The sequence below is a fragment of the Myotis myotis genome, unplaced genomic scaffold (genome assembly GCF_014108235.1).
Source record: "Myotis myotis isolate mMyoMyo1 unplaced genomic scaffold, mMyoMyo1.p scaffold_m19_p_28, whole genome shotgun sequence".
Classification (NCBI taxonomy): Eukaryota; Metazoa; Chordata; class Mammalia; order Chiroptera; family Vespertilionidae; genus Myotis; species Myotis myotis.
In genome coordinates, this window is record NW_023416333.1 from 880,292 (window position 1) to 901,936 (window position 21,645).

At 39.9% G+C, this 21,645-nt stretch overlaps 1 pseudogene; it reads right to left on the reverse strand.

Moving 5' to 3' along the window:
* Positions 1 to 4,952: 4,952 nt before the first annotated feature.
* On the reverse strand, positions 4,953 to 21,612 carry LOC118649207 (annotated as a pseudogene).
* Between the last annotated feature and the right edge of the window lie 33 nt (positions 21,613 to 21,645).

Genomic DNA, 21,645 nt, shown 5'->3' on the forward strand with positions numbered 1-21,645 from the left:
CATCCAGGCCCCTAACTGCAACTGCTCCTTGTCTTCCCTTTTTCTTTTCCCTTGGATAATAGTCCATTCTAGCTTTCCCTCCCACTTTCACTGCCACAAAATATCAACCACTCATCTGCCGCCCCTAATAAAAAAAAAAAACACAGAGAGAGAAGATAGAAGTGGGTTATATGAAATCGATTGGTGATCGATTAGGGAGGTGGGGGAGAGCCGAGTGAGGAAATCTCTGGGAGTGGATGAAAAGTAAAATGACTGATACATATCCTATCTAATAATAGACAAACATGGTAATTGACTGTACCTTTGCTACGCTTCCCAACAGCTAATCTGGGTGATATGCAAATTAACTGCCTACAAAGATTCTGGTTAATTTGCATACGTAGGCACAATGCTGGGAGGCGAAAGGGGAAGGACGGAAGAAGCCGCCTGCCGCTGATGGTGATCGGAAACCCAGGCAGCAGGCGAGAGCCGATTGGCAGGGTAAAGGCGGCCCAGGGAAGAGGAAGCCACCAGCAGCCACCTCTTCCCTGCCCCGCCTGGCCAGTGATCAGAGAAGTACCTGTATTTTTTTTTTCAAAGTAACTGTATTTTTAATAATTTCTTGACATGGTTAAAGAATTTTACATTACGATCCAAGGGTGGTGGGGAGAGAAAAAGGAGCAGCAGAACAATCCAACAAACAAATAGGGAAACAGAAATCAATGGTTGAAGGGATTTGAAGGGTGGGTAGGGGCATTGCCCAACTAAAATGCAATTGGTTTTTTACTGAGTACTATACATGGGAAGACAACATCCTGACTCCTCTATACAGCATATTGGGAGTAAAAATGATGCATCCAGGTGGAAATATGATTAGGGGTTGGAAGACAGACAGGGAAAGAAGAAGTCAGAAATAGACACAGAGTGTTACTGGCTGGGTGGCTGGCTGCAAATACTGACTCTTCAGTAGTGATAGAATAAAAAAGTGGGGGATATCTCTGGAAGATTCAAGAGATGGGGGCAATTCTATGGTTTTCACTTTCCCAGCAGATTTCCACATACACACGTGCACATGCCTGTGTTTGCATGCACACACATATACATATAACTGACTGCCCTCCCTGGAAGCACAGAAGCTGCCAGAAGAAAAAGCCACCCACCTTTGGTCCAGGCGACAGCGCCTGCGGCTGGCTGCAGGTCAGGAGACAGACAAGCCACCCGCCCGAGGCCCCAGGCTGCAACCACCTGGAGAAGCTGCCAGCCCTGTGGTCCAGGGCGCCAGCGCCTGTGGCCAGGGAAATAGGTTCCCTCTTCTCCTACTGCACTCATTACTTCAATATTCCCCTTCTAAATTTCTCTCCTGTGCTGCAACCCAACTCCACTTTTCATCGGAAAGATATGTAACAGAGAGAGCAGTGTTACAAGCTTACATTTTTAAGCCGGTAAGGTTGGTACTTAAACATATAAATGGAGCCGAAACCGGTTTGGCTCAGTGGATAGAGCGTAGGCCTGCAGACTGAAAGGTCCCAGGTTCGATTCTGGTCAAGGGCATGTACCTGGGTTGCGGGCATATCCCCAGTGGGAGATATGCAGGAGGCAGCTGATCGATGTTTCTCTCTCATCGATGTTTCTGACTCTCTATCTCTCTCCCTTCCTCTCTGTAAAAAATCAATAAAATATATTTAAAAAAAACAAACAAACATATAAATGGAAAACTAGAGTCCTTCAGGTAACAAAGGCTACAAAGGACAGGGACAGGGCATGACCTATTATATCCAGCAATCCATATGGGGACTGAAAACTTTGAAATGATGACAATTAGTGAAGATATGAATAAACTAAAATAGTTGACAGGGACAATTCTTCCATCTTTGAAAATATCTACATCAAATCTGTTTAAATAGATTTTCATCTGCATAATATAACACATTCTGACAAGACCACCACCACCAACAATGTGGTCAGTGTTGTGCCGATGTTTAATAACTGAGTCCCCCCGCCCAGTGCACAAATTTTTGTGCACCGGGCTACTAGTCTTTTATATAAGTGTACACACCTTAATTAACAGTGAACAATTAACGTAATAACAATGAGAGTGTTTACATTTTCCCCCTGGTGCACTGGTTGTGTCCTGAGGGCTCTCAAAAAGGGGGAGTTACCCTGATATTTCAAAGGAAATGTTATCCTGGCTGCAAAAGACAACAGACAGGCTTAGATAAGGATTCCTTCTTGTTAAGGAAGATTCTTGTCTAGGACCTGACTACCTGCTATAAACTGCTTTTAAAACGATTTTCATTTCAGACCATCCTTTCTGGTTACTTTAGGTCTCTGACTTTGAAAGACTGACATGCAGGCCTTCAATGAGCTTGTTAAGTAAGGTAGCATGTGTCCCCTTTTCATGCACACATTCCCTTTAGGATACTCAACCCAAAGGAAGTCCTGAGGAGCCAACTTTTTGTAGGATAATGAGGTGCCCTGGTACTGGGAAGGCTCAGTCTTAGTTTTTCTTCATAAATAATGGACCATTGGGGTTGGAGACTGTAACCTTGGATGGCAGTCAGGGCCAGTTTTCTTTTTTTGTAAAGTGAAAATACTGTCAATGGAAGGCAGTCAAGTCTTATGGGCCTCTATTAAGTATAACAAGCAATTTTTTTAAATAATAGATTTTTATTGATTTCAGAGAGGAAAGAAGAGGGAGAGGTGGATCAGCTGTATCCTGCATGCCCCTCCCTGGGGATGGAGCCCACAACCCTGGCATGTGTACCAACCTGGAATGGAACCCTCACTTCACAGTTCCTAAGTCTATGCTCAATAACTGAGCAACATTGGTATGGCACAAGACATTAAATTTGTTATTATGATTCAGGTTTTGTTTTACTTATTATATATTGTGTTTAGTATATTTTCTTATAGTTTAAGGGCATATACTTTCAGTAATATTAATAGCTGTGATACATATATGTAAGCTTGACAGAATCCTATTGTTATTATTAATTACAGCTACTATTACCAGTAACATTCATTTGATAGGCCACACCAGTGTTTTCGGATGGCTGTCTACTTATGTTTTGACTGTTCATTTTTGAAGTCTAATTTCTATTGTAGATGACGGAAGTGTCAGAAACAGACACAGATGTCCATCCATGGGTAGGCACCCGATAACATAAGATACCTTCCAACACTGTGGGAGAGAAATTTTTTTTTTTTTCGGAGAAATTTTAATTAATGTATTTTTCAACAGAATATATTGATAGTAAGTTGTGATCTTTGAGGTCTGTGTGTTCTGGGAGTACATTGTCAAATGAATGTTATTAATTTAGTAGTCTCTGTAATCTCATTAATGGGCCATTGATAATAATACAGAAAGTCTCCTTCTACTTTTCCTTCCAAAACAAATTTCTGGGGAATGAAAAACTATTTACGTGCTGACTTCACTAAAAGGCAGAGCTTCCACATGGGTCAGCTAACTCTGAGCACGGTTATCCTCATGCCTGTTATATGTACACAGTCCAAGATTAGAGCTCTCACCAGAGCAAAATTCTCTGCAGAGTAGTTTCTTTGGGGCCCAAAGGTAGAGATGAAATAACTTTTTTTCCAACCCTTTACTTTCATCTGAAATGGGTCTCATTTACACAGCATAATTGTGGGTATTGTTCTCATATCCATTTAGCTACCCTGTGTTTTCTGGTTGAAGCAGTTAACTCATTTATATGTAAGTGATTATTGATAGGTATGTAGTTATTGGCATTTTTAAACTAATTAACACAGTCCTAGCTAGGGACTTTAGCTTCCCATTGACATCAATGGATAGATCTGCCAGAAAAAAAAAAGTCAATACGAAAAATTGGTCTTAAATGACTCATTAGACAAGATGGATTTGGTAAGTTTATAGCAGAGATTATCAAGCAGAGTGTCACACTGGCAAACTGGTGTGCTGCGAGAATTTTTAGAACAAGAAACACCTGGCTATGTAGTCAATAGAATAGACTACATTACCCATAGAGTGTCGAATAAAATGTGACAAAGGCCAACACAGTAATAGCTGTGTGGCGTGCATGAGTCAAAGTCAGACATTTTTTAGACAGGTTGGCAAAATACATATTTTGGTAGACCTCTGAATTTCAGTAATTACTACATTTGTGCCATGAGATAAAACATATTGAAGTCTCTAAGAGCTTTTCACCCCAAAGCAGAATATGCATTCTGAACAAAACGAAGACAGAAGGCCCTCTTAACCTAGAAACAATGTCTGCTTCATCTATTTTCCTAATGACCAAGTGAAAAACAAATCTTTTGTATCTTTTCCATCAATACACACCCTCAATATTACTCACTACAGTACCAGAAAAATGGAACTCTTGTCTAGGTGACATCAAATTCCTATCAATGATCCGGATCCAATAGTTTTGTCCTGAACAAAACTATAAAGCCCTTGGTCCAGATAGAGACCTAGTCACAAAATATCAGGAGATTCTTATACATATAAATGCTCCATGGAAATGTAAGGAAGTAGAGTAGAAGGGTACCCAATATCTAGCTTCTTTAATCATTGTGTGATCCTTTGGGTTGGCCCATGCAAAGCATCTGATATTACCAGCTTGTACAAATTTACAAGTCACTGGAGAAGGAATGTATGTGGCGCTTTCATTTCAATCACTGCTATCCTGCCGTCCCTGGGACTTACAGTGACGGTAGGAAAACAATGCGGGGACAACTAACGCGCCTATGAACATAACTGTGGACATGCTGTCAATATACAAAATAACTTCTGATGAAAAAGAAAATTTTTCAACCGAAAATCTGCATTGGTCTCTGGGATTCCTCTTGGAAGAATGACCAACATCCAGCAACATTTAAGTAATTGACAATAAAATTTGTTTAACAAGGGCTGAGTTCATCCCAAGAAAGAAGGGAATGAGGTAACACTGAGAAATTCTTAAGGAAAACAATAAAAATCAGGACAAGAAAAATCATTCCAGTTATAAAGCACACAGAAGCCAATTTATTATAATCCAAAAATTAACATTCATATTCAAAATCTAGAATCCAGCATGGAAACATCAATGGTCACCTTTCTACTACATGAATATAGAGCAAGATATTGCCAAATTCTGAAGTCAGTTATTGCAATAGTGAAATTCTAAATTGCAGAACAGAAGCTACAGGGGGCAGAGGGCTCATGTGGGAGGGGAAGAGGTTTAGATGGCATTGTTAAAGCGCTGCAGAAAAGAGTATCAGCTGAGTAGAAAAATGAGAAAAGAAAAACATAACACAGAGAATAGGAAATGAAAGAAATAAACTTAATTTTCCGGGTTCAGCTAGGAGTGCAGCTTGGAAACAGGTGTCCTCTCTCCAATGCAGAGTTCATAGCAATTCTGCATCCTGGGTATGAAACATCTCCTACATTGTACTACATCACTGGTATAGGATTTGAGAGAGAAGGGAGAGGGAGAGAGATAGAAACAGCAATGATAACAGAGAATCATCTATAAGCTGCCTCTTGCATGAAAACTACTGGATATATAGTCCACAAACAGGGTATGAGACTTAATCGGGAAATGAATGCTGACTTCCTGCTTCATGGGTCCACGCTCTACAATGAAGCTTCACAATGCAGGCAACCCCACTGCTAATCAAATTCTCACATAGTACATTTATAGGTGTTCCCTCCAGTACGAGTTCTCTTGAATTGAGTAAGACAAGGATAATTAAAAGTTGTGCCTCATTCTTCACCTTTGTAAGGCTTCCCTTCACAATGAATTCTCTGATTTTAAGAGACTCCATTGATAGAAAAAGATTATATCACTCATCACATTTGCAATGTTTCTCTCCAGTATAAACTCTCTGATGTACAGGAATACACACTGACTAAAGGTTTCCTATTTTTTTTTCTTTCAAAATATATTTTTATTGATTTCAGAGAGGAAAGAAGAGTGTGTGATAGAAATATGTATAAGAGGGAATCGTGGATCAGCTTGCTCCTACCAGCCCCACACTGGAGATCGCTTCCACAACCAGGGCCACTGCCCTGACCAGGAATTGCACCCTGACATTGTGGTGCGTGGTCGAAGGTAAGCCACTGAGTCATGCCAGCCAGTGCTTTCTCACATTTTCTACAGTGTAAGGTTTCCTCCAGTATGAAATCTCTGATGTTTAGTAAATTTTGAGCTGTGGGTAAAGGCTCCAGCCTATTCTTTACATTTGTAAGGACTCTCTCTGTTAGGAAGTCTCTCAAGTACAGTAATACCTGAATGACTTTTCAAAGCTTTTTTCCATTTTTCACATTCATTAGGCTTCTGTCCAGAGTGAATTCTGTGATGTTCAGTAAGTTCTCACTGCTGGTCAAGGACTCACGAAACTGCACATCTCTAAGACTTCTCTCAACTATGAAATCTATGCTGTCTAGTATGGCAGAAACAGTAAATAAAATCTTTGTTGTACTTTCTATATTTAAAAGGCTTCTCTCCAGTATGATCTCTCTACTTTAGGTATGATGCTACACTGAAGGTTTTCCCACGTTCTCTACATATATAGTATAAGACTTCTGAGGACCTTCTAAAGGTTTTGCCACTTACTCTATACTTACAAGGTTTCTCTCCAGTATGAACTCTGTTATGCAGACTAAGTTCTGAGGAGCATCTAGACTTTGCCATATTCTCCACATTTATAAAGTTTCTCTCCAGTATGAACACTCTGATGTGTAGTAAGGTGTGAGGACCTTGTAAAGGCTTTTCCACATTCTCTACATTTATAAGGCTTCTCTCCAGTATGAACTCTCTGATGCCTAGTAAGGTGTGAGTACGATCTATACGATTTAACACATTCTCCACATTTATAAGGTTTCTCTCCAGTATGAACTCTCTGATGAGTATTAAGATATGAGGACCATCTAAAGGCTTTACCACATTCTCTACATTTATAAGGCTTCTCTCCAGTATGAACTCTCTGATGCCTAGTAAGGCGTGAATACCATATATAGGCTTTGCCACATTCTCCACATTTATAAGGCTTCTCTCCAGTATGAACTTTCTGATGTCTAGCAAGGTGTGAGGACCATCTAAAGGCTTTGCCACATTCTCTACATTTATTAGGCTTCTCTCCAGTATGAACTTTCTGATGTCTAGTAAGCTGGGAGTAACATCTAAAGGCTTCGCCACATTCTCTACATTTATAAGGCTTCTCTTCCGTATGAACTCTCTGATGCGTATTAAGATGTGAGGACCATCTAAAGGCTTTACCACATTCTCTACATTTATAAGGCTTCTCTCCAGTATGAATTCTCTGATGCTTCCTAAGGTCTGAGGAGCTGCCAAAGGCTTTGCCACAATCTCTACAGTCATAAGGTTTCTCTCCAGTGTGAATTCTCAGATGAGTACTAAGGGTACAGCACCGGCTAAAGTCTTTGTCACATTCTGAACATTTATAAGACTTTACTCCTGGATAATTTCTATGAGGTTGAGTATGACCTGAGGACTGACTAAAGCATTGTCCATCTTCTCTGAGTTTGTAAAATTGTGCAATAGTATGAATTCTTCCCTCATGTACAGTAAGAGATGAATGACATTTAAAGGTTTTGCCACATGCTTTACATTTGTAAGGCTTCTCTCCAGTATGAATTTTCTGACTTAGAGTACAAACTGAAGGCCAATTAGATATTTTACCAGAATCTTTACATTTATAAGGTTTTTCTCTATTATGGAATTTTTTCATTTTAGTTAGACTGAATATTTGACTGGAAAGTCTACCACAAGGATTCCATTTGTCAGCCTCCTCCCCTGAATGAATATTCTCTTGTTCATGGTAATTTGAAGACTGCTGAAAAGACTGGACACATTTACTTCCTTTGTGTGTCTTCTCCACAATAAGAATAACCTGATGTGTATTGGGATTGGACATTTGGTCAATGACTTTTCCACTTTTATAATGGTCCTCTGCAAGCTCTCTTCTCCACTGATGATTAAGATATGACTCTTGCTTAAAATTTTTCCAATGTTCAATCCATTGATAACTGCTCTCTCCATTATAGGTACTCTGGTGACAATGAGAGATAGAAAGTCCTTTAATGACAGTTATAACTTCATTAAACTTGTACACTTGTTCCATAAGAACCATTATGTGATACTCATTAAACCAGTGCGTTTTATAGAAAAAGCTTTCCTAATTTAATAAAATTATAGACAAAAAATAAATACAAAACATTGTCAGAGAAGGAAGAATGAATTCCCGTTTAAGAGACTGACAAATTGCCGTGGCCGGTTTGGCTCAGTGGATAGAGTGTTGGCCTGTGGACTCAAGGGTCCCAGGTTCGGTTCCAGTCAAGGGCATGTGCCTTGGTTATGGGCACATCCCCAGTGGGGAGTGTGCGGGGGGCAGCTGATCGATGTTTCTCTCTCATCGATGTTTCTGGCTCTCTGTCTCTCTCCCTTCCTCTCTGTAAAATCAATAAAATATATTAAAAAAAAAAAAAGAGACTGCCAAATTGCCCTAGCTGGTTTGGTTCAGTGGATAGTGCGTTGGCCTGCGGACTGAAGGGTCCAGATTCGATTCCGGTCAAGGGCATGTCCCTTGGTTGTGGGCATGTCCCCAGTTGGGAGTGTGCAGTAGGCAGCTGATCAATGTTTCTACCTCTCTATCTTCCTCCCTTCCTCCCTGTAAAAATTCAATAATATATTTTAAAATAAATAAATAAATAAAAGACTGCCAAATTGCCCAGCAAGCATGGCTCACTGGTTGAGCTTCAATGTATGCGCAAGATGGTCATGGTTCCATTCCGGGTGAGGGCACAAGCCCTGGGTTTGGAATCGGTCCCCTGTGTGAGGAATGCAGGAGGCAGCCAAGATATGATAATCACATAGAGTGTGATTATCTCTCATCATTGATGTTTGCCTTTCTCTTTTTATCTATGTTCCTATCAAAAATCAATAAAAATATTTTTTCTTACAAAAAAAATAATGAAATACCTAGCCTAATTGGCTCAGTGAATAGAGCATTACCCTGAGGACTGAAGGGACCCAGGTTCAATTTCAGTCAAGGGAACATGCTCAGGTTTCCGGTTTAATCCTCATGGGCGGCATGCTGGAGGCAGCTGATCAATGATTGTTTCTTATCAATGATGTTTCTCTCACTCTCTCTCTCTCAGTACTTCTCTGAGTTTAATAAAAATATATTTGAAAGTAATAATAAGCCCTGGCCGGTTTGCTTCAGACGAAAGAGCGTCGGCCTGTGGACTGGGGGATCCCAGGTTTGAATCCAGTCAGGGCATGTACCTTGGTTGCAGACACATCTGCAGTAGGGAGTGTGCAGGAGGTAGCTGTTTGATCTTTCTCTCTCATCGATGTTTCTTACTCTCTAGCCCTTGCCCTTCCTCTCTGTAAAAAAAATCAATAGAATATATATATATATAATATATATAATATATGTTATATGTATAATAATATAATAATATATATACTATTCATAAGATTTCCAATATGAATATATTTAAATTTTATAGGTACATTATAAATCTCTACATTTTAGAAATGATTGCATGAAAATATAATCCCACCACACATTTTAAGCAATTCAAAGGACTATTTACACTACAGACTACAATTCCTAGTTTTTCCAGATTTCCTTTCCAAGAATGCATAACAGTAAAAAGTTGTTTTCGACTTTCACCTGCAGAAACACACTGATTTGCCAATGGAACTAACTCTAATATCGAAGGTTTCACAAAAGTATTATACACTTGACCTGTAGAGGTAACAACAATTCTGTTATGATAACTATTCCAGATTAGTTCTGTTTATATTAACCCTACCAGACCGCTGTACCGATTTTTTGGTAATTTCCGAATCTGCCACTATACCGCTGTACCTAATTTTCGGTACTTTGCCTAGGTTCAGTGAGTGCCTCAGGTCTGGTAGACTTAATTCAGTCTCTTCTCATCACACTCTTCCAAGGCTTTCTTTCTTTTTTTATTTTTTTAAAATATATTTTATTGATTTTTTACAGAGAGGAAGGGAGAGAGATAGAGAGTTAGAAACATCGATGAGAGAGAAACATCAATCAGGTGCCTTCTGCACATCTCCTACTGGGGATGTGCCCGCACCCAGGTACATGCCCTTGACCGGAATTGAACCTGGGACCTTTCAGTCCGCAGGCTGATGCTCTATCCACTGAGCCAAACTGGTTTCAGCCAAGGCTTTCATTAAGTGTACATTATCAAAGCGACACCTTTTATATCTTACCAGTATTATTTCAGAGAATAAATCTTGTATTCTGGGCTTTGGAATAAAGGCCTGGTCATCTTCCGATGACATACCTGAAAGAAATCAAATTTTCAAGTTTGACAATCAGGTGGTGAGTGCTGAAGTTATCAGCAACTATAGGCCAATGACAGTTTTGGGTACTCCAAGACCCAAGGAAGTATTCAACAAAGCTCAAGATAGGTACAATGAGGAAAACTCACATCAAAGAGGGACAAAGAGTTGCCTACATTTGCAAATGATACCTGCGTAAACCTCCTCGCATGCAATGGTAATATTATAAAAACACTCCTAATTACCAGTTTCTTCGCTGGAGAGAAAGAGAGGTATGAGGGAAGTGCATGTTCAACGATCTCCCTGTTTTGAAGCCCCTTGAACAAGTGTCAGTTGTGTATGACATAGAGTGTGAACAGAATGGCAGTGCACAGTGAGTGCCCTGTAATGGCTGCTACAAATGAGAAATCGTTCAAGCACCATAAAGACTGCGGTACTGAACATGTATATGAAACCTGAAAAAACACTGTGTGTCTTAGAAGGAAACAGAGAACATTTGCAACTGGGAAATGAAAAAGACAACCGAACCAAGAACAGAGATCCTGAAAATAGTGTTGACCGAAAGGAGAATTTGTTCCAGAGGTTATTATTTGTTACTTCCTATAGAAAGCATGTTCAAAGGCCTGCTACTTTACAATTCAGAAATCTGAACAAAAGACATCAAGTCTTGAAAAAACAAACAAACAAAAAAAAACACAGAAAAAGTGTACCATCAGGAAAACAAAATAAATATATTCAAACTGGCACTACATTAATGAAAATATATTAAATATCTCAAAAAGAACGGAAAATAAACATCTTAATTCTGTAAAGAAGGAAAAAAAGACAACTATATAATATCACAAAAATATTATTTAATCAAAATAAAAATACAATGAGAAAGTATTTTACAAACATCACACCAAAAGAGGAAATTGAAATACATAAAATAGGAATTAAAAAATAGAGTAGAATCATGAATGAATGATGTGATCAACTCAAAAGATCAAAGAATTTGCCTGAGAGTGGTAGCTCAGTGGTAGAGATTCTACCTATGAACAAGGAGGTCACAGTTTGGTCCCACATAAGAGCACAGGCCTGGGTTGAAGGATCGATTCCCCCAATGTACAGGAGGCATGCGATCAATGATTCTGTCTCTTCACTAATGTTTCTATTACTCTCCCTCTCGTTTCCTCTCTGAAATCAATAAAGATACATTTAAGATTTAGGAGAAACCAAGATGCCGGCATAGTTAAACACTGTAAATTGCTGCCTCCCACAACAACTTCAAAAATACAACTAAAAGACGGAACGGACATCATCCAGAACCACAGGAAGGCTGGCTGAGTGGAAATTCTACAACTAGAAGGAAAGAGAAAAGCATACCGAGACTCAGAGGAGGTTCAGTGTGGGAGTAAAATACAGAGGTGCAGAGGCGCACGCGGAGAGGGCTGGCGGCTGAGGACACAGTTGTCTTTTTCAATCGGGAGGGAGTCTCAAGCTCTAAGCTCCAGTTCCGGGCGAGTCTCTGGGGATGCCAAACTGGACTGTCTGGCATCAGTCGGAACTTGAGGATAGCTTTCTCTCGGAAGTGCTTGCAGCAATTGCCCGGACACTGAGAAGTAGGGCCTCTGAGGGCAGGACTGAGAGCAGCCATAACAGCTTGCTCCGCCCTGTTGATCCCCTGGGACCCCACCCCACCCAAGCTATGTCGGAGGCTTTTGCATATGAAAGGCCTGGCCCTTTGCAATCTGATAATTACCTAAAAAACTGCAGCTGGCCCAAGGCCCCAGGGCAACTTGCATTGCTTCACAGCTGGCTCCTGCTGGATAGCCTCAGGAAAAGGCTAGATTAGCACCTCCTTAGAGATCCAGGAGCTGGTGTGGGTGTGCCCGGACGTCAGAGTGAGACCATCCAGACTGCAGCTCCTCGGATCCATAAAGGACACACTCAGGGGGTAGACTCAGTGAGCACCAAAGCCCCATTGAAGCAAGTCTTGACCCGGAGGGGTGTCTCCAGCACAGAAGTTCTCCCACTGCAGACACAGCTGATTCTCACAGCCAAGTTGCCTGGAGGTCAATCCCTCCCAGTGTTACCTACGACAATCAAGGCTTAACTACAACAAGACTGTGCACAAAGCCCACAAGGGGGTGCACCAAGAGTGTCTACCTCAGGTAATTGGGGAGGCTGAGCCACTGGGCCCTATAGGACACCTAGCACACAAAGCCACTCTACCAACACAGGGAAGCATAAAAAATGCGGAGACAAAGAAACAGGACACAAATGACAGAAATGGAGGAAAGCAAATGACTGGATATAGAATTCAAAACCACACTTTTAAGGTTTTTCAAGAATTTTCTAGAAACCGCCGATAAACTTAATGAGACCCTCAAGAAATCTAATGAGACCCTTGAGGTTGTGATAAAGGACCAACTAGAAATTATTAAGCCTACACTGACTGAAATAAAGAATATTATACAGACTCCCAACAGCAGACCAGAGGATCGCAAGAATCAAGTCAAAGATTTGAAATATGAAGAAGCAAAACACACACAACTGGAAAAGCAAAATGAAAAAAGAATCCAAAAATACGAAGATAGTGTAAGGAGACTCTGGGACAGCTTCAAGCGTACCAACATACGAATTATAGGGATGCCAGAAGAAGAGAGAGAGCAAGATACTGAAAACCTATTTGAAAAAATAATGACAGAAAACTTCCCCTACCTGGTGAAAGAAATAGACTTACAAGTCCAGGAAGCACAGAGAAACCCAAACAAAAGGAATCCAAAGAGGACCACAGCAAGACACATCATAATTAAAATGCCAAGAGCAAAAGACAGAGAGGATCTTAAAAGCAGCAAAAGAAAGACAGTCAGTTACCTACAAGAGAGTACCCATACGACTGACTGTCAGCTGATTTCTCAACAGAAACTTTGCAGGCCAGAAGGGAGTGGCAAGAAATATTCAAAGTGATGAATACCAAGAACCTACAACCAAGATTACTTTATCCAGCAAAGCTATCATTCAGAATTGAAGGTCAGATAAAGAGCTGCACAGGTAAGAAAAAGCTAAAGGAGTTCATCACCACTAAACAGGTATTATATGAAATGCTGAAAGGTATCCTTTAAGAAGAGGAAGAAGAAGAAAAAGGTAAAGATACAAACTATGAACAACAAATACACATCTATCAACAAGTAAATCTAAAAATCAAGTGAATAAATAATCGGATGAACATATTAACTGTTGATTATAATAGAATCAGGGGCATAGAAAGGGAGTGGACTGACTATTCTTGGGGGGGAAAGGGGTGTGGGGGATACGGGAAGAGACTGAACAAAAATCGTGCACCTATGGATGAGGACGGGGAGGGGGGTGAGGGCGGAGGGGGGGTGAGGGTGGAGGGTGGGGGTGGAAACGGGTGGAGGGGAGCTATGGGGGGAAAAAGAGGAACAATTGTAATAATCTGAACAATAAAGATTTAATTTAAAAAAAAAAGACACATTTAAAAAAAAAATAGTAAATAGCCCTGACCAGTTTGGCTCAGTGGATAGAGCATCAGCCCGTGGACTGAGGGGTCCCACGTTCAGTTCCAGTCAAGGGAATGTACCTTGGTTGCGGGCACATCCCCAGTAGGGGATGTGCAGGAGGCAGCTGATCGATGTTTCTCTCTCATCGATGTTTCTAACTCTCTATTTCCTCTCCCTTCTTCTCTGTAAAAAAGTCAATAAAATATATTTTTTAAAAAATAAAAATAAAAAAATAGTATCTAATCAAAGAATTTGTACATAAATCATTAAAATTTTAATTCATTAACATTTTAATCCAGAGACGCCAACAAACATGTGAAAATGTGAAGAGATTTAAGGAACTCCTAAGACACTAACAAATCGACCACCAAGGCAACCCCATAGAGAGAGAATAATGAAAAGGAATAGGTAGCTTATATAAAAAATTAAACGTTTAAGATCCTGACAATTGGAAAAAGAGACATACAAATGCAAGCAGCTCACTGAATTCTAAGTGGAATGAGTATAACATGAGAACAGATAAAAACAATGAAAATATCACGAGTACCAGAATACTACCTAAAAACATATAAAAAAATAATTCCTCATGGAAAAGACAGCTCCTCTAAGATCATTAGGGGGTTTCTAAGCAGAAAACTATTGGGGGGATAGGGCACGAGATAAAACATCGAACTGATAAATGAACAAAACCCATCCAACAGGAATATTGACAGAATAGATGATAAACAATGGAGAGGAAACAACTGCTCCAGCTTTAAAACTTTCTCATTATTAGACCTTCTCATGATTAGACCTGCCCTATAACAAATCCGTCTGAGGTAATTTAAAAATTCTACACAACACTAACATATGAACACATAAAGATGCCTTGTGTTCGGAACAATATACAGAACTATAAAAATTTGTGGTGTTGTAATAAAGAAACATATATTACTTTGATTTCTCCTGTGTAACTTTAGAAAATAGAAGGAATTGGCAGAATTGAGTGGCTCAGTAGTTAAGCATCTATTTATGAACCAGGAGGTCACAGGTTGAGTCCTGGTCAGGGCTCATGCCTGTGTTTCAGCTCATTCCCCAGTGTGGGGTGCGCAGGAGGTGGCCAATCAATGATTCTCTCTCATCATGATGTGTCTATCTCTCTCCCCATCTCCATCGTCTCTAAAATAAAATTTTAAAAAGTATTTTTAAAAAAATAAAAGAATATAATCTTAAATCTCTTCTGTAAGACAAACAACATTAAAGACAATGTGCTATCAACTTATGTGGGTACATGGATAGAATTGGCAATCAGCAGAGATTTTTTGTATGCAGTTGACACTATGAGTTTAAGGTACACTGTTATAACCTTAAGGTATTTTAAGTAATTCCCATGGTCAAAACAAAAAATAGGAAATAAATAAAATGATCTCTGCTAATACGTAACACAATTCTGTATTGCAAATCACAGACTCCCCATTTCTAAAAATATACATACAGCCGAAACCGGTTTGGCTCAGTGGATAGAGCGTTGGCCTGCGGACTGAAGGGTCCTGGGTTCAATTCCGGTCAAGGGCATGTACCTGGGTTGCGGGCACATACCCAGTGGGAGATGTGCAGGAGGCAGCTGATCGATGTTTCTTTCTCATCGATGTTTCTAACTCTCTATCTCTCTCTCTTCCTCTCTGTAAAAAATCAATAAAATATATTTAAAAAAAAAAATAAAAATAAAAATAAAAATATACATACATATGAATATAGAGATAAATATATAATTGATTTCTCAAAACATGGTATATAGAACCAAACAATGAAGTTAGCTGTGTCCCTGTACAGGAACAGAACTTAATACAGAATAACAAATTAATTATGTATTTGCATGATTACCAGCATAACGGAAAATAAAATATTAACAGTTTACTTCCTAAGAAGGTGCATGACTTCTATGCTGTAAAGTATAAAATACTAGTAGCTGCCCTCTGCAGTGTGTCTCCTTCGTTAGAGCATGGGGCCACCACCAAATGGTTTCAGGTTCAATTTCAACCCCGTTTGGGACATGTGAGAAGCGAAACAATGTGTCTCTCTCACCATCCATATTTCATTCCCTATTTCTATTTCTATCTCTATTGCCCTCTCCCTCTCTTTAAAACTCAATGGAAAAAAAAAACAAAGCTTGAAGATTAACAAAAGAAAACATATACACACACATTGACGGCTGTAATTAAAGAACAAATAACTAAGTTGGAAAACACATTCCATGACCCTACTCTGAAATGCTAACAGTATCAGCTGTCATTAGTACCCAAAGTAACCTAAACATTCAAAGCAATCCCTATCAAAGTCCCAATGACACTTTTGGTGGAAATAGAAAAGCTCTTTCTACAATTCATGTGAATGTCACAGGGCTCAATGTAACCAAGTCAATAGTGAAAAGAATGTATGAAATTAAAGGCGTCAGGCTTTCTGATTTTATTTTATTTTTTTATTTTTTTTTTTAAGAGAGAGGTTTTTTTTGTTTGTTTTTTTTTAAATATATTTTTATTGATTTTTTTACAGAGAGGAAGGGAGAGAGATAGAGAGTTAGAAACATCGATCAGCTGCCTCCTGCACATTCCCCACTGGGGAAGTGCCCGCAACCTAGGTACATGCCCTTGACCGGAATCGAACCTGGGACCTTTCAGTCCGCAGGCTGACGCTCTATCCACTGAGCCAAACCGGTTTTGGCAGGCTTTCTGATTTTAAAACATACTTCAATGCTTCTGTTATCAAAAAAAACACTCTAATACAGCTTTAGCCAGTTTGGTTCAGGAGATAGAGCACCAGCCTGTGAACTGAAGGTTCCCAGGTTCGATTACGGTCAAGGGCAGATGCCAGGGTTGCCAGCTTGATCCCCACTAGGAAACGTGTAGAAGGCAACCTATCAATGATTCTCTCTCATCATTGATGTTTCTAACTTTCCCTCTACCTTCCTCTCTGAAATTAATAAAAAAATATATATATAAACGAAGAAATAAAAAACCTGTAATACAGACATTAAGAGAAATAATGAAGCAAGGTAGAATAAAAGGCCTACATAGACATGCTCCTGGAAAGGTCTTAAGATCTTCACCTAGGGTGCCTAAACCACAGATAAGAAAAGGATATTCTTTCCTTACCCCAGTAATTCAGTTGTTTAGAGTGTGGTCCTCATACCAAAACATTGCAGTTTTGATCTGTACTCAGGGCACATTAAAAAGTAACCAATGAATGCATAACTAAATGGGGAAGTAAATGTATGTCTCTCTCTCTCTCTCCCTCTCTCTCTCTCTCTACCCCGGGCCCCCGCCCACTCTCGCCCCATGGCTCTCTTCCTCTAAAACCAATAAAAATAAAGTATAGAGTAGTGCTGAGTGTCTTTAAAGAACTCAATAAGCCGAAACCGGTTTGGCTCAGTGGATAGAGCGTCGGCCTGCGGACTGAAGGGTCCCGGGTTCGATTCCGGTCAGGGGCATGTGCCTGGGTTGCGGGCACATCCCCGGTGGGAGATGTGCAGGAGGCAGCTGATCGATGTTTCTCTTTCATCGATGTTTCTAACTATCTCTCTCCCTTCCTCTCTGTAAAGGATCAATAAAATATATTTAAAAAAAAAAAAAAAAAAAGAACTCAATAAATGAACTACACATGCAACCTTAAATTGGAATGTTAACAGAATAAGCTGTCACCAGTACCCAAGGTTGACATAAACATTCAAAGCAGTCACTATCCACGTCTCAATATCACTTTTCACAAAATTAGCAAACCTCATCCTAAAATGGGTATGAAATGACACAGGACACCAGGGAACCAAAACTAACATGAGAGACACAGTATAACCTTAAAGGCATCATGCTTCATTATTTTAAAAAAATATTTCAAAACTGGTGTGATCCAAAAGTTATCATCTACACATTAAGACACAGGTAAATAAAGGAGCACATTAGGCCCTGACCAGTGTGGCTCAGGGTTAGAGCATCATCCTGTGCACATAAGGGTGGCAGGTTCAAATCCCCGTAAAGGGCACATACCTTGGCTACAAACTGCCACCCAACCTGGGTTGAGGCTTGAGTAGAAGGGGGCCAGTCGATGTGTCTCTCTCACATGAATGTTTCCCTCTCTCTCCCCCCTCCTTGCTCCCACCCTTCCACTCTCTCTGAAAAGCAATGGAAAAAATGTCCTCATGTGAGGATTAACAACAACTACAAAAAAGAAGCACTGTAGAATAAAGAGCCTACGTACAACTTCCCACCCATGAGGTAAAATAATCTTCTACAAGGGTACTTATACCACCAAAAAAGTAAAGCAGATTCTCACACATACGAATAGTGTTGACATACTTAGATGTCTACGTGTAAAAGAATGAGTGAAGTTGGACTGTAATTAAACACCACATACAAATATTAAACCAAAATGTATTAAAGATTGAGACATAAAGCTAATAAGTCAATCTATTAAATGACAAGTTACAGAAATGGTTTTGTTTTCAAATATATTTTTATTGATTTCAGAGAGGAAGGGAGAAGGAAAGAGAGATAGAAACATTAAGATATTCACTGAATGGCTGCCTCCTGCATGGCCCCTACTGGAGATGGAGCCTGCAACCTGCTCATGTGCCCTTCATCAGATTCCAGCCCAGGACTCTTCTGTCCACAGGCTGACACTCTATCCACTGAAGCCATCTGGCTAGGCCATGAAGAAAAGTTTTTATGATATTTGATTTTTTATTCTAGCACTAAGAGGAAAGGTAAACAAAGCATAATAGTCAAAAGGCATTAAACCTCATGTAAAAATAACTTCACATTAAAGGAAATTGTCAGTGCGTTCAAAATACAAGCAGGGAAATGGGAAAAAAGGTCTCCAAAGCCTATTATCTGATAAGTAGTTAATATCTATAATATATACAGACCTTTTACAAGTCAACATGAAAAAAGAAGTAACACAACTTTTAAAATGTCCAAAGCTATATGGTTAACTAATGTGTAAGATAGAAGGCAAGAACACACAATAGGGAAAGACAGATTCTTCACGAAGTAGTGTAACAAAAACGGAAGAGATACATGCAAAAATTATAAAACTAGACTGTGTTCACAGGCCATGAACCATAATGAAATTAGAATGGATTAACATCTAAAATTTGAGACCTGAAGCCAATGAAAACATTGGAAGAAATCATAGTTAATGAACTTTACCATCACTCTGAAAAATACTGGTTTGTACGTATCTTTTCAGGCATAACAAAAAAGCTAAAAAATAAAGAAATGAGACTACAAAAGAATAAGTTTGGCATACCAAAGAAACCACCGAGAAACAGCAACAACAAAAGCCTAGCAATGTTACATCCTCAAAAGCTAAAGATCCAAAATATATAAGGAAGTCATACAACTTAACTCCAAAAAGACAATATGATGGAAAAATGTGCAGAGGACCTGATGAATAGACATTTTGCAAACAGGATATAAAGATTTCCAATAGAAATATTAAGTGACGTTCAACTCATTCATCATCAGAGAAATGTAAATGGGCACCACCATCATACACCACCAAACACCTAACAGGATGTCAATCATCCATAAATCAATAAAAAATGACAAGTATTACCAATTAAGTGGAGAAATGAGAACATTGATGCACTGTCAGCAAGATTATGAACACACTGATACAGCCAGTAAGAAAACACAATGATTTTCCAATATTTACTAAAGTTACCAGGAAACCAGTGATTCCATATCTGGCCATTTATATAGAGAACACATATGGTCAGGGGACATATAAAAAAATCAATTAATGCCCAGCTGAAGTTTCTATCTCTCTCTAACTCGCCCTTCCTCCCTGAATTCAATAAAATCTTAAAAAAATCAAAAAAGAAAAGAAAATGGAGTGTGAATTTTTATAGAGGCTTTCCCATTTGCAATCCAGACTGTACTCTAGCCAGAAGAAATGGTAGAATATTACAATACTATAGAAAATGATTTTCTAAAATATTCTTTTCTGATAGTACCTTAATAAGTGTAGACAACACGTAATGTGTGCAAACACTGAGTTCTTAATTCACATACATCAAAAAGCCTTTCTTTTATATCCCAAGGACCCCCAATTTGTTCCTTTTTTAAAAAATGTATTTTTTTATTGGTTTCAGAGGGCAAAGGAGAGGGAGAGAAAGAGAAACATCAATGATGAGAATCACTGATAGGATATCTCCTGCACGCACCCACTGGGGAGTGAGCCAGCAACCCTGGCATTGGCCCTGTCCAGAATCAAACCTAGAACCTTTCAGTCTGCAGACCAGTGTTCTATCCACTGAGCCAAACGAGCTAGAGCTCAATTTGTTCCTTGAGAGCAAGCATCTAACACAGAAAACAGAAGCCCCTTGAGATGTTAAAATAATAAAGGAAAACCCTGCGGGTGGAGTAGGAACTCGGGAAGGAAGTCATCCTCACCTAGGGAGGCCAGGTTGCTGCAGTTCTCCACCATCACCTCCAGGTACAATTTCCGCTGAGCTGGGTCCAGGCATTTCCACTCCTCCTGAGAGAAGTGTATGGCCACATCCCTGAAGGTCAACGGTCCCTGAAAGAAAATAAGTATTTACCAAGAGGTCACCAGAAGAGTTCATAATGTCACGCAACATGAAAACAGTCTTAGGAGAAGAGGTTGGGACCTACAGGAGTATCCTGAATCACCCAGCCGATCACTTTGCCCCAGTAACTTTCCTTGATATGATTTCGAACACTGACAAATGAGGATGACATATGTCTACAAATCCTAGATATAGATTTATGTTTACAGGAAAAAAAACTTTAAAATCAAGGTAAAGCCCTGGCTAGTTTGTCTCAGTGGATACAGTGTTGGACTAGGCACTTAAGAGTCCCGGCCTGCGGACTGAAGGGTTCCAGGTTCGATTCTGGTCAAGGGCATGTGCCTTGGTTGCAGGCAAATCCCCAGTGGGGGGTCTGCAAGAGGCAGCTGATCGATGTTTGTCTCTTGTTGATGTTTCTCTCTATCCCTCTTCCTTCCTCTTGGTGAAAAAATCAATAAAATATATTTTAAAAAAAAAGGAGTCCCGGGATTGCCCTAGCCGGTTTGGCTCAGTAGATGGAGTGTCGGCCTGCGGACCAAAGTGTCCCGGGTTCGAGCCTGGTAAAGGACACTTGCCTTGGTTGCAGGCTCTTTGGGCCCTGGCTCTAGTCACAGGCAACCAATTGATGTGTTTCTCTCACATCCATGTTTCTACCTGTATTTCCCTCTCTCTTCCACTCTCCCTAAAAATCAATGGAAAAATATCGGATGAGGATTAATAAATAAAATAAAATTACATAAAAACTAGCAAAAAAAAGAAGAGTCGCAGGATTAACTCTTGTTGTTCGATCCCCAGTACGGGGTGTACAGGAGGTCAATGGTTACATTCCTGGTCTGGGCACATGACCAGGTTGTGGGCTCAATCCCCAGTGTCGGGTGTGCAGGAGGCAGCTGATCAATATTGCTCTCTCATCATTGATATTTCTATCTCTCTCTACCTCTACCTTCATTTCTGAAATAGATAAAAATGTACTTGAGAAAGAAAAGAAAAAATAGCTGAAAAAATAATGTTAACAGGTAAAGCACAGAGACACACATTTTACAACTATGAAATCAAGATGGTTTAGTGGCCTGGTGCATGAAATTCGTGCACATTAAAAGGAAATTAGAGGTAATATTTTAATATTGCTATTTGCCCTTTCTCTATAACAGAAGTGTCCAGCTGGACCCACCTCCATTGGGCAACACCTAGACCCAGCCGGCCCCACCCAAGTCAAGCTCTGCCAGGTGGGGGATCCAGCCTCCCATCCTGGTGCTGGGGCAGGGGGCGTGGCCTCAGGGGGACCCCCAAC